We start from the raw sequence: 12,398 nt of genomic DNA on the forward strand, positions 1-12,398 counted from the left end.
CACCAATCCTCTGGATTACAGCTAACAGCTGTGGAGAAAGGGGAAGGGGAGAGAGCTGGTGCAAATTACTATCCACAATAGAAGCAGTAGGATGAGAAGGGAGCACTACCAAATGCGCCCAAGAATCACCCTTTTTTAACTGCACGGGCATATGGCTCCAGAGTTGAACCATGATTGTGCCCACATAGTCAGGATCTAGGACTCCCGGAATAACCAGGATTCCTTCTTTGGCCGCAGAGAATTTGGGTAAAATTAAGCCTGCGACCTTAGGTGGTAGTGGGCCTGCCAATTGGGTGGGCATGAGCACAATTTCACCAGGTAAAACAGCGTCTTTGGTTTCCTGATTGATTAAATCAATGGTGAAATCAGAGGGTGTATCCTTAGAAAAAGTTTTAATAGTGGAGACTAACGGCGGAGGGTTCTCTATTTGTCTTGGCCCGAGAGCTGGGCCCCCATGGAGTTTCCCGAATTCCTGCACTGATTTGCCCAATGATAGCCTTTTTCGCATTTCGGACATTTTTTGGAAGGCTTAGCCTTATTGGCATCACCATTCCTGCTTGCTCCCCCGCCAGGGGCTCTGCATTGTTTAGCAAAATGACCTGGGCGTTAGCAATTGAAGCAATTGCCCATGGGCTTATTGCCAGCCTGGATGGCACCGGCAAGCAAAGACATCGCGTGGCTCTGGCTGCCAACATCTGAACAGGTTTGAATCATATTGGCCAGGTCATATTTGGGGCGGTGTATGATTGACTGCAAAGCCTTCTTGCAATCGGTGTTTGCATTTTCAAAGGCCAATTTTTTCATCAATTCATTTTGAGCTGTAGGGTCATCAATCTGCCTAGTGATTGATTCTTTCAATCTGTCTATAAATTGATGGTAAGGCTCCGAATGTTGTTGCTTAATATTAACAAAGGAGCTCAGTGGTTGCCCTGAGACAGGGACTTTGCGAAAGGCGCGTTGTACACAGGCCGCGGTGCGACTGAAATGTAAAGGTGTCAATTGCGCCTGGGCAGGTATAGTATCATACGGACCAGCACCAAAGAGTTGGTTGACTGAATGCTGTGGATCAGCCAGGGCTACTGCGCTATGCTTAAATTCACTTTCAAAAACCACATACTGAGCCGGGGATAAAAGCATGCGCATCAGATCTTTCCAATCTTGAGGTAGCATTGTGTAACCATTTGCGATCCCCTCCAGCATCCCTAGCACATAAGAAGATTTTAGGCCAGAATCAGTAATGGCTTTCCTCAATTCTCTCAGAACAGAATACGGAAGCGCCTCGTACATAATCTGTTGTTGCGCAGTGCCAGGGTTTGTATAGGAGATAGGGAAGGCAGACGGCATTTCGCCAGCCCATCCAGCCTCATCCTCTAAGGAGAGAACTCCTTTCTGCCTAGCTTGAAAAAGCGCAGCGCGCACAGCTCCTGTGGGAGAGCACGCAGGGGCTGAGGCAGGCGAAGGAGGGAGGGATGGAGGGATGGGGGGGTGGATGTGAGCTGAGGCGTAGGGGGGGTTAGGGAAGGTTGCGATGGAGGCAGAGGCTTTGGGTATGGTGGGGGATTGTCTGCTGCAGCTAAAAGGGCAGGCGCCGACGGAGATGCCTGGGGTCCTAACCTAGAGACGGCATCTGCACACTTCTGCCAAGTGAGCAGACAATGAATCGGAGCCCTCGGTTCTCAGAAGAGGGTGGTTCCGATCTTTTGCCAAGCTTCTGTTCCCGGAGAGCCTGACTCTGGGTACCAGGGGCACTGGCAAGCAATCTCACATAACAATTGTTCAATTTCTTTCAAAGAAATATGCGCACCCGCCACCCTCTGTCTAACGAGGTGGAGCAGCTCCTTGGCATGCTCCTTTTGGAACCTTGTAAATTCCCCCCCCCCCATACTCACGAAGTAGCGCGCTGAGACTTTTCGAGTCGAGTGAAGTATCGAGGCTGCGTAAAGGGATCTGGCACATCGGGGTCACCAGATGTTGGGTTGAAATAAACGACAGACAAGTGCAAGTGTCATATGGGAGGCATCTCCCGAGCATGTCTCGGAAGGTCTCTTTTATTGAATATTACAGCATTGCCACATATGTGCTTGTTGCTGATTGGTTATCATCACAATCATTAGTCAATTCCACAGAGCGGCAATATCGAGAGCGGGACAAATGATGCTTTTTGGGTAAAATGATGGACAAACGACTTAAGCAGCAGGGTGTGCCATGGCTGATGTTTTGGCACATGGTAGGGGAATTCAGAGCTAATTGATAAGAATTGAACCTAGAAAGCTGCCTTAGACTGAGTCATTATGCTGGTCCGTTTGCCCCAGTACTGCCAACACTGACTGGCATTAGCTTTCTAGGGTTTCAGGCAAGAGTCTTTCCATGGCTACCTGGAGATTCCAGGGATTCAACCTAGCACATATTGCATGCAAAGCAGAGGCTCTCACACTGAGCGATGGTCTTTTCCCCAAACTTCCATGTTTATATTAGGTTGTTGTTGTTGCTGCTGCTGCTGCTGCTGCTGCTGCTGCCGCTGTTATTTATACCCTACCTGAAGTGTTGATGGGCTCCCACGAGGCAAGGCACAGTGATTACAGCAAGAACCTTTGTTGAACTACAGAACTGGATAACAGGGGCAAAGCAACTGCTTATATGCATGTCTGAATAATAATAATAATAATAATAATAATAATAATAATTTATTATTTATACCCCGCCCATCTGGCTGGGCCTCCCCAGCCACTCTGGGCGGCTTCCATAGAAACCAAAAATACAGTAAAATATCACACGTTAAAAACTTCCCTGAACAGGGCTGCCTTAAGATGTCTTCTGAATGTCAGGTAGTTGTTTATCGCTTTGACATCTGCTGGAACGGCGTTCCACAGTGCGGGCACCACCACCGAGAAGGCCCTCTGCCTGGTTCCCTGTAGCTTTGCTTCTCGCAATGAGGGAACCGCCAGAAGGCCCTCGGCGCTGGACCTCAGCGTCCGGGCATAACGATGGGGGTGGAGATGCTCCTTCAGGTATACTGGACCGAGGCCGTTTAGGGCTTTAAAGGTCAGCACCAACACTTTGAATTGTGCTCGGAAACGTACTGGGAGCCAATGTAGGTCTTTCAAGACCGGTGTTATATGGTCTCGGCGGCCGCCCCCAGTCACCAGTCTAGCTGCCGCATGTCTGAAGGCCTGGGCCACTCCCACTGCCAACATGATTGGCTGTCTAAACTTCCAAACTGCAAATCATGACTCAGAATTTAAGGGCCAATGGCAGAGGCCCAAATCCTGAAATGTTCTGTGACTGGATATCATGTATCGAATCAGAACACAGTGGCTCAGAATCCTTAGTCCAGACTCCAGCTCAGGCAAACACAGACCACTGACTACATAATGCCACTCATCTGACCGGAATGACCCAGCCATTCTGGGTGGCTTCCAACATAATAAAAACACAGCAAAACATCAAACATTAAAAACTTCCTGATATAGTAAGTCTGTAATTAAAGGGGAGAAATGTATTGTTTGGTGGGAGGCAGGCAACTGTCAAGTTGGCACTGCGTTCTGAAAGCCCTATATTGAATCCCAGGCTACTGAATCTCTTTCTTGATGCGACAAGCCAAATGTGCCATTTAAAACACTTCTTTTGATTCCCACACCATATTTTTATCGCAGAGTGGCTTGAGATTTATGACGACAATGCCAGGTTTAAGACACTGAATTATTGTCGCTGCCTCATCTCCTTCTGCTTCTGTTCAGATTCCGTACTGTAAAGACTTGGGAGTCAGCAAAGCTGCATTGCAAAGAGGGGAAAATCTAACCTTTCTTTTGGGGAAAATCTTTCAAAGCAATTCACCAGCCTCCTAAAGCAAGGCGGCTGGGAGGGAGGGGCTCAAGGGAAGACTATTGCAATAAGAACCAGGCACAGGTCTCACTGCCATCTTTCACCCATCATTTTTCCGGGTCACTTGTGTGGGCAGAGAGGGATTTGAGAAACAAAATGACAGGTCCCTGTGCAGTAGACACAATTCATTTCCAGAAAATTTTGCCAACAGCTCCACTCACCTGTGCCATCCAAGCAGGCTTCCTCTATCAGTTGCCAGCTAATGATTTCTCTCATTTTGACCTTTACTTCACTCAGGCTGGCATTCCCTTCCTGCCCTGTGTATTTTCGTCAACCAGTTTTCAGGGTATATCAGGGCAAGTGTGTATTTGAAATAAAGGATAAATTTTATGCTCTCCTTGCTCATCCTTAGAAAGGATTAGCTATTCTGAAATGGTTTCCAAGTATTATTATTATTATTGCTTTCCCAGCGGAGGTGCTATGAACCAGAACCACTTTGGGTAAGCTCTCAGTGCTGAAAAAGTGCAAAGTTTAGAAGCGCAGTGGTTCAGGCAGGCTTTACATGCCAAAGTCTGAAATAGCTCATACATTTGTATCACAGACTCTTTTACTTTCTTCCATACAGGTTAAACAATACACAGTCTTTGGGGCAAAACGTGACAATGCTTGAGAAGTGAAGAGATCCGCTGATAGCACCATATCGAATAAGAATTCAGAGAGAGCTGCTGCAATAAAGGACTCAGAATGGAGATAAATTAAACGGGGGCGTGTGGAAAGTTGCAAATCAAACAGATTCTTCAAATTCAAATGTATGGTATTGTTGCTGCAATCCAGAGCCACGATGCATACAAGAGGCAAAATGTCGACAATCTGGATGGTACAGTTCCTTCCCCCAGCAGTAAGCACCATGGAGAGTGTGACAAGAGAGATAGATGTTCAATTTAGGCAAGACTACATTGCAAACTTTGAACAAAGGCCACTGAATGTGCCAATCTCATCAACTGAGGCCCCTCACAAACTGTGGCTGTGTTAACAACCTCCATTTCTTTTTTCAATAATTTTTGTTGTTGCTGTTGTAATTATTAACGTTGTTTAGAAAAGAGGGATTACAAAGGCGGGAGATAAAATAGGAAAGGGAAGATTAAGTTGACAAAGTGTTCGAAGAACAAAACTCAAGTGCTTTAGGAGTTCAATGCCTCTCAGAAATACCACTGTCTAAAGACAACAACAACAAATCTGATTTCAAGGAGGGGAAAACAAACAATATCACAACCATAATCTTTGGACGACACAGCTCTCTCCCTGCCCCACCTGCTTTGCACTTAACAGGCTGCCAAAATATTGTCTGTCTAACAGCCGGGAGTTAAAGTCTATAATTCGTTTGTGGTGGCAAAGAGAATGTTGCAGAAAAATATGTGATTCACAAGAACTAAAGGGTGGGACTCACTCAAAAATGCCTGCCTGATTCCAAAGTATTGATGCTTCTTGGAGGGGGGGGGAGTTGAATGTCAATTAAAAGCTAGTGACAGAGAGAACAGGATATGGTATTAGTACTCTCTGACTACTTCTTGTGCTTCTAATACATCCGTCATTGTCAGCTGAAGGGTTATATTTAATTCTGAATCATTAGGCATGTCTTCTCACAAAGCATAGGAAATCCACAAAACCAGAATCTTAATAGGATATCCTTGGAGGACAAGCTCAGTTTCATGTCACCATCTTGGAAGGTAAGCATACGCTATTAATATACTGGGTACCCTAAATGTCACTCAGTATAATTGCATCCATGGCAACAAGCCAGGTGCAGACCCTCAACCCCCCCCCCCATGACACCGACGGTGCTGTACAAGTGTCAGTAAGTCACAGTAACCAACAGGGAGAATTATTTGATTAGAATAATTTCCTCTACCCCGATCTTTTTGGGGAAGCAAAGAGCCGGCAAAACGAACGAACAAAGAACACTCAAAATATTTGGTGGAAATGGTTGAGAATGGTGGCATGATGAAGAGGTCACAATGCAGCGGCCTATAAACTGATATTCTGCATCTAGATGGGGAAGATGCAGCTGTGTCCCTGAACTACAACTCCCATCATCCCTGACCATCCGGGCCCCATTTTGTTGAACTGCATTCTAGCTACTTTCAAACAGGCCCCCTTCCTGTTGAACTTACTTAAGATTTTATTTATTTTAGCAAGCTTTTAAACTTTGATTTTTATAGCTTTCGCTGATTTTAGTCTCATTGTATTAGGTCTCCAGAGACAACTAATATTAAGCGGAATTCAAACGGTTGAAATAAGTGGATAAATATAGGATTTCGGCCTAAATTCCAGAGCTGCAGTATTTTAGATTTGTTGGCACCACTTGTTTGTTTTGATTTGGGCATGCTTCAAAGACACAATTTCAAAGGTTGTCAGCCACCTACTATTATCAGACACTAAGGGTAGTATTCAGCATAGTGCTAAATAGATTGTTCTGTCAGTGTAAGCATTTTTGCTTGCCCAATAAAATCATTTCTCCTCTGCTCCCCATGCACACTGTTATGGGGGTTCCCCTGACCCTCCACAGCAGATTGCGGTGGGGGGCACAGGAACCACATGGGGGCGGGAGTCCCATTGTGCTCTCGGGCATAGCTGTGCTGGCTTCTAATGCAACAATTTGTTGAATGTGGCTCCAAATATTACTGTATGTTGACTGTAAAACAGAGTCAACAGCTAAACGTTATTATATCTAGTTAGGTATGAGAAATATCAAAATATCAACTATCAAACACTGTCAATAACACTAAGTACTATTATGTGATCAAGTACAAGCTCTCAAATTCTGTGTGATTGCCATAAAACTTAGGGAACAAGCTGTGCTATCGTAATGATTAAGGCCTTAAATGATAATTTTAGGTTATATGTTAGTGACTAAGTTTTAATTTATAATATCTGCATTGTCCCTGTTATACCTAATTGCAAATTCAACTGTTTTTTATCGTGTTTTATGACTTCCTTGATATTGTATGTGGGCTGGAACTGGTCTGTGACCAAAATAATAAAATTCTTTCATTCAAGCTCTCAAATAAAAAGATCATTGGATGTAAATTACAGAGATCAGGGGCAAACAGTCAAGAGAATATCTGGACAGTATTCCATACCCAAATTTGTAGAAAAGAATTTTAAAGAGAATGTTAGGAACAAATTCGTTTCAACTGTGCTTAGGACAGCTCAAAGAAAGAAAGTATGCTAACCTCATTTCAAAAGAATGAAAACGGGTGAAAAAAATGGGGCATAATTTCTATAGCTTTGTCATGGCGAGAACGCAGGACACAATCGAAGAGGGAAAGGACATCTTTTTCACAAGTCTGCTTAAGATGCATTTTGCAGAGAGATAGTAACATGTGGCTAAGTTGAGTTAAAAAGCAGCAGTCTGTACTAGTCCTGTCATTTGAACATGATCCTGATTGATCACTCCTTCAAATGGCCTAGATTGTAACGAAAAGCTTTGTGAATATGGTAGGGCTGTTTTTAACCGGTCACAGGAGACCAAAGTGTGGAGGCAACATGTCCAAACCTACTTTATCTAGAAGCTATGCATAATATGATATAAATAATGAGGTGCTATGGAGAGAAAGGGGAATATTTTAACTGGTATTTTTGTTTCCTGACACATAGATTTCTGTGCGAGAGTCCACCAGCAGTTGATGGAGTGTGGCAAAACTATGAGATGACATTTCAACAGTTCAACTGATCCCATAGTTTAAGATGCTTCTGCACAGGTAAAGCAGATGGCTTTGTGCATTAATAATAATAATAATAATAGTCAGAAATAGATATGAAAAAGCACAGTAAGCTTTTTTGCTAATATTTGGCTGGGAATGTCTCCTTGCAAACAATTAACCAACACTGTATAAAACACACCAGCTGGCTTCTGCAAGAAAATGCTGCAAAACGGCTGCAGAGATAAGCCGAGCGACTATCCTTAATGCGTTCCAAGCAGAACCTACCCAATACAGTTTTAATCAGTTGACACTGCCTATTCACTCTTTGGGGGAAAAGTAAGTGTTTTCTGTTGATGAGCAAGTAATCTTTCCCAAGTTGCTTCATTATCAGCACTGTAAATGTTAGCAAGACATTTGTGCCAGAATCTGATGCATCTGTTCTGACAATATACCTAGATCAGGAAAGAGGGTCGAATAGAGTACATTACCATCACGTTGTTATGGACAAACCCCTTGAAAGAAAGGCTGGGACAAAGGGAAGCTTTTCTCTTGTATCCATATTTTATATATTGTGTTCTAAGTTTCCTTACTTTCTCATTCACACCAGAGATGTGCATCAGATCTGGACAAATCTTGCTTCAGACAGATTTGAGGCTTGCCTAAGCTAAAAGAAGAACCCTTCCTTAGGGTTCTGAGCTGAAGCAGGGTCCTCCAGTGTGATTTGGAGATGTGGATTTAAAACAAAAAAGCAACAACTGGACAGCCAGTGTTTCTGCACAAATTGAAACATTTCTCCCCAACTTTGTTCTATGAGGAAAACACCAGTGTGGGGAGAGAGCTGAAGGAAAGCTCTTCTGTGACTGACAAGTCTAGCTACTACTACTACTACTACTAATAATAATAATAATAATAATAATTTATTATTTATTCCCCAGCCACTCTGGGTGGCTTCCAACAAAATATTAAAATACAGTAGTTGTTCAAACATTAAAAGCTTCCCTAAACAGGGCTGCTTTCAGATGTCTTCTAAAATCTGGTAGTTGTTTTTCTCTTTGACATCTGGTGGGAGGGTGTTCCACAGGGCGGGCGCCACTACCGAGAAGGCCCTCTGCCTGGTTCCCTGTAACTTGGCTTCTCGCAGTGAGGGAACCGCCAGAAGGCCCTCGGCGCTGGACCTCAGTGTCCGGGCAGAACGATGGGGGTGGAGATGCTCCTTCAGGTATACTGGACTGAGGTCTTGCTTCTACCTGGGCTCTCAAATCACAGTGCTTTAGGGAAGGGGTGCTAAAGTATTGAATCACCTTGTGAAGGTCTATTCTGTGCTCTTTGCTAGTTCTGCTGGTTCTACTTGGAGAAGGCTGGGCACTTTCTCATTTCCCCAGTCTTAGGTTCATGGAGATTTTTCAGCATTTTACTGCACATTTCTCCAAATACACACATTTTTGTATTCAATTTTCCTTTCAATATATAATATATTCAAAGTGTTGGTGATGACCTTTAAATGGCCTCAGACACTGAGGTCCATTTCCAAGGGCTTTCTGGTGGTTCCCTCACGGTGAGAAGTTACAGAGAACCAGGCAGAGGGCCTTCTCGGTAGTCGCGCCTGCCCTGTGGAACGCCTTCCCATCAGATGTCAAGGAGATAAACTACACAACCTTTAGAAGACATCTGAAGGCTGCCCAGCATAGAGAAGTTTTAATGTTTAATGTTTTATTATTATTATGTATATGTTGGAAGCCACCCAGAGTGGCTTGGGCAACCCAGTCAGATGGGCGGGGTATAAATAACATTATTTTGTTTGTTTGTTTGTTGTTGTTGTTGTTGTTGTTGTTGTTGTTGTTGTTGTTGTTGTTATTCCTGGTATTCCACCTTCCTGGCCCTTTTACAAACTGCACTGCAATTCATTAAAATTTTCATTTACATTCTATGAATTGTACAAATACCAAGAAAAGGGAGCTTTTGAAGAGACGTGGGAATCAAGCCAGACCCCACAGGTAAGTAATGCTTTAGAAATGGCCAATTAGGCCAGTGACAGCAGCTTGAGTTTGTGCTTTCATTTAGCCTGCGGGAGCTATTCATTGCCAGCCTTCAGGAGATAACAAAACTACTGGCACACTTGTGGAGAACAACTTAAATTACATAGTCATTCCACACTTCTCATATATTTGTCACCACTGGATGTAAATATTTATGGCTGTGATAACAAACCACTTTTACCTTATTTGGCGATGCTGAAGTACTAGCCAAATTCTAGGGTCACCGGTTGAGAGTGTAGCATTTCTGTTGCAAGCAAAGCTTTATCAGGGCTGTAGTATCTCCAACAGCTGCAAATGATAATGTGCAAGTGTTTTCCCCTCCAGAGAAGTTCCATGTCTCACAAAACGGGTGCAGTGGGGGGGGGGGGATAAGTGCCAGTAGCTGCAATTCACTGAAACAGGCCTAACACCACCACAGAGACCTGCTCAAAATATTTTAAGCCCTATATCAAAATTAAAGTAGAAAACCTAATGAATTTTCAAACGGAATCCCATAGATAAGAGTACTTATTCATATCTCAAGTTGAAGCGAATTTTCAAATACAAAGGCCCAATCTATCTCCAGCTGTAGAAATCAGTCACACGCTGTAACTAGTAACCCCAAAAGGTACACTGTACTGTCTACATCCATTTAGCTCAATGGGGGCCAGGTAAATATTGCAATGTAAAAGCCTGCTTCAATGGGCTGCTCTGTCTTGCTCGATCATAGTAAATGAAAACTGGACTGATTGCTAAACCACTCTGAGAAATGTAGCTCTGTGAGGGTAATAGGCACCTCCTAACAAATCTCAGGATCCTTAACAAACTACAGTTCCCATAATTATTTGGGGAAAGCCATGGCAGATGAAAGTGGTATGATACTCCTTTAAATGGACAGTGCCAATGGGGCCTGAGTTTGCTAACTGAAAATGATTTTTTGGATGCCAAACATTGATGTTGAGTACTACTGGCTGAATATAAGCAATATATTTTTTGAGACTATATTACATCAATGTTCTGCAAAGCTGTTCTGGTATTATTGTTTAATACATTGTACTTTCCCCAGCTATAGATCAGTACAGCTAAATATAGTAGGCCTTTCTAGGGACCAATATATGAATTATTACTAGATCAATTTCATCACAGGTTTTAGCATCAGGTCAGGTGGATCTCGATTGGAACCAAGCATGTAAAAGGACACAAGGTTGTTGTTGTTGCTGTTGTTAAAATTTATTTGATGCCTTCTCTCACCACAAGCAACACAGGCTATCTTTAGAAAAACAAAACAACAAGCAACACAAAAAATATACATTCATTAAAACCAAAGAGGAAAAAGAAAACATTTAAAACAATCCATGCACCCCATTTTGAAGGGCTATAAATTGTTAACAGCCATTATTTCTGAATATGGGGGTGTGATAGCTAAGGAGAAAACTGAAGCAAAAAACTGAAATGTCCATCTCATGCTCTTTCTTAATTGTGTGAGGCTTCCAGTGAGCAGAAAGTTGTTTTTCACCATAGTAAGCAGATGTAACACTGAATATACAGAGATATGGAGTGAGAAAAACGCCATTTCTACAGTTTTGTTTTGAGAACTACTGTGAAAAGGACTGCCTTTTGGTTTGCTTGCTTTAAAAAAAAGGAATGATGGAAGCAAGTAGATGGGTCTTTCAAACTTAAGTCAAGATTAGCAGAACACAAACAGGTTTACAAAATAATACACTAGATCAGTAAGTATTATTTTGAAGATTTTGAAGGTATTTCATGAATGGCATGATGAAATCTGGAAGACCAGTTTAACGGGAGTCAGAAAAATAAAGCAGGGTTAGAAAGTGTTTAAGAAGTGTAAGAGAGATTCTCTGTTTGTTGAACTGATATTTAGGAAAAATATCTGACCTCTCAGTTTTAGTCAGCTGGATCCAGTCTTTACCATCCATGGATAGAAAGGCTCTATCAAGCTACAGAAAGTTTCTGATTCAACAGAAGGACCTGGCTGGCAGAGAACAAGTATACAACTTTTGTGTATTCTTGCACAGCTTCCTAGAACAGTTCTGGAGGGAAGAGATGAGCGAATCTGTCAATTTGTGTTTCTTTCAGTTTCATTTTTCCTTTCTCGAGTTCAGATCTCCACTTTCAACAATAGTTAGTGATTTTTTTTAAAAAAAAAACCCTCTCATGAAAAATCACCAGAACATAACGTGACATTCTCAGTATAGACACATTTTTGTATGAAGTTTTGATTCACACCCATTTTTGCAAAGTGATTTCCCCCAAAGCAATGTATTTTTGCATGCTATTTTCACTAATTTATAGTGCAATTCTATAGCTACTTTAGTATATATATTTTTGTATACACCATACAAATTACTTGGCTGGAGAACCACACTGCAAAATTCAGAGAAGTGTGATTTTCAGAGGATGACTGGGTTTCAGTTTGCTTTTGCTCTCCTTTTGCTCTTCTTCTTGCTGTTGTTCAAATCTAATAATTCTGATTTATTTATAGCATGGTTATATAATTATAATTCATTCTGATTTGCTTCTGTAGTGTTTTTACTACAGAATGATTTGTTGTTAATGATTTGTTCGTCCTACTCTTTTCTGTACATTTCCCCTTCCCTTCCTAACTGCTTTCCTAATTTTTTTTAAAGTGGATTTTCTTTCTTTCTTCTTCTTTTGGTACTAGTGCTTTAATCCTATTTAACTGCACAAACTTAAATTTGCAATATGTGCTTGAGTCCCTCCCATAAGATAGTTGCACTAAGTCCTGTTGTTATGAGATAGGTACTCTAGAAGTGGGACACGGGTGGCACTGTGGTCTAAACCCCTGAGCCTCTTGGGCTTGCCTATCGGAAGGTTG

General features: G+C 42.4%; 1 long non-coding RNA gene across 6 annotated transcripts in view; it reads left to right on the top strand.

Moving 5' to 3' along the window:
- Nucleotides 1–3,347: 3,347 nt before the first annotated feature.
- Nucleotides 3,348–12,398, top strand: part of LOC308478783 — a 42,327-nt gene continuing 33,276 nt past the window's right edge. For 2 of the 6 annotated variants that reach the window (XR_013987262.1, XR_013987265.1), the window contains exons 1-5: nucleotides 3,348–3,469; nucleotides 4,448–4,720; nucleotides 5,453–5,549; nucleotides 7,480–7,583; nucleotides 9,474–9,520. This is a non-coding gene — a long non-coding RNA (uncharacterized lncRNA). Of the gene's footprint in view, nucleotides 3,470–4,447; nucleotides 4,721–5,452; nucleotides 5,550–7,479; nucleotides 7,584–9,473; nucleotides 9,521–11,423; nucleotides 11,742–12,398 lie in introns of those variants that run through there. The other 4 variants (XR_013987266.1, XR_013987267.1, XR_013987263.1 and 1 more) reach the window with 4 other exon arrangements.

This window comes from Podarcis pityusensis (genome assembly GCF_964106645.2).
Source record: "Podarcis pityusensis genome assembly, chromosome: 6".
Taxonomy (NCBI): domain Eukaryota; kingdom Metazoa; phylum Chordata; class Lepidosauria; order Squamata; family Lacertidae; genus Podarcis; species Podarcis pityusensis.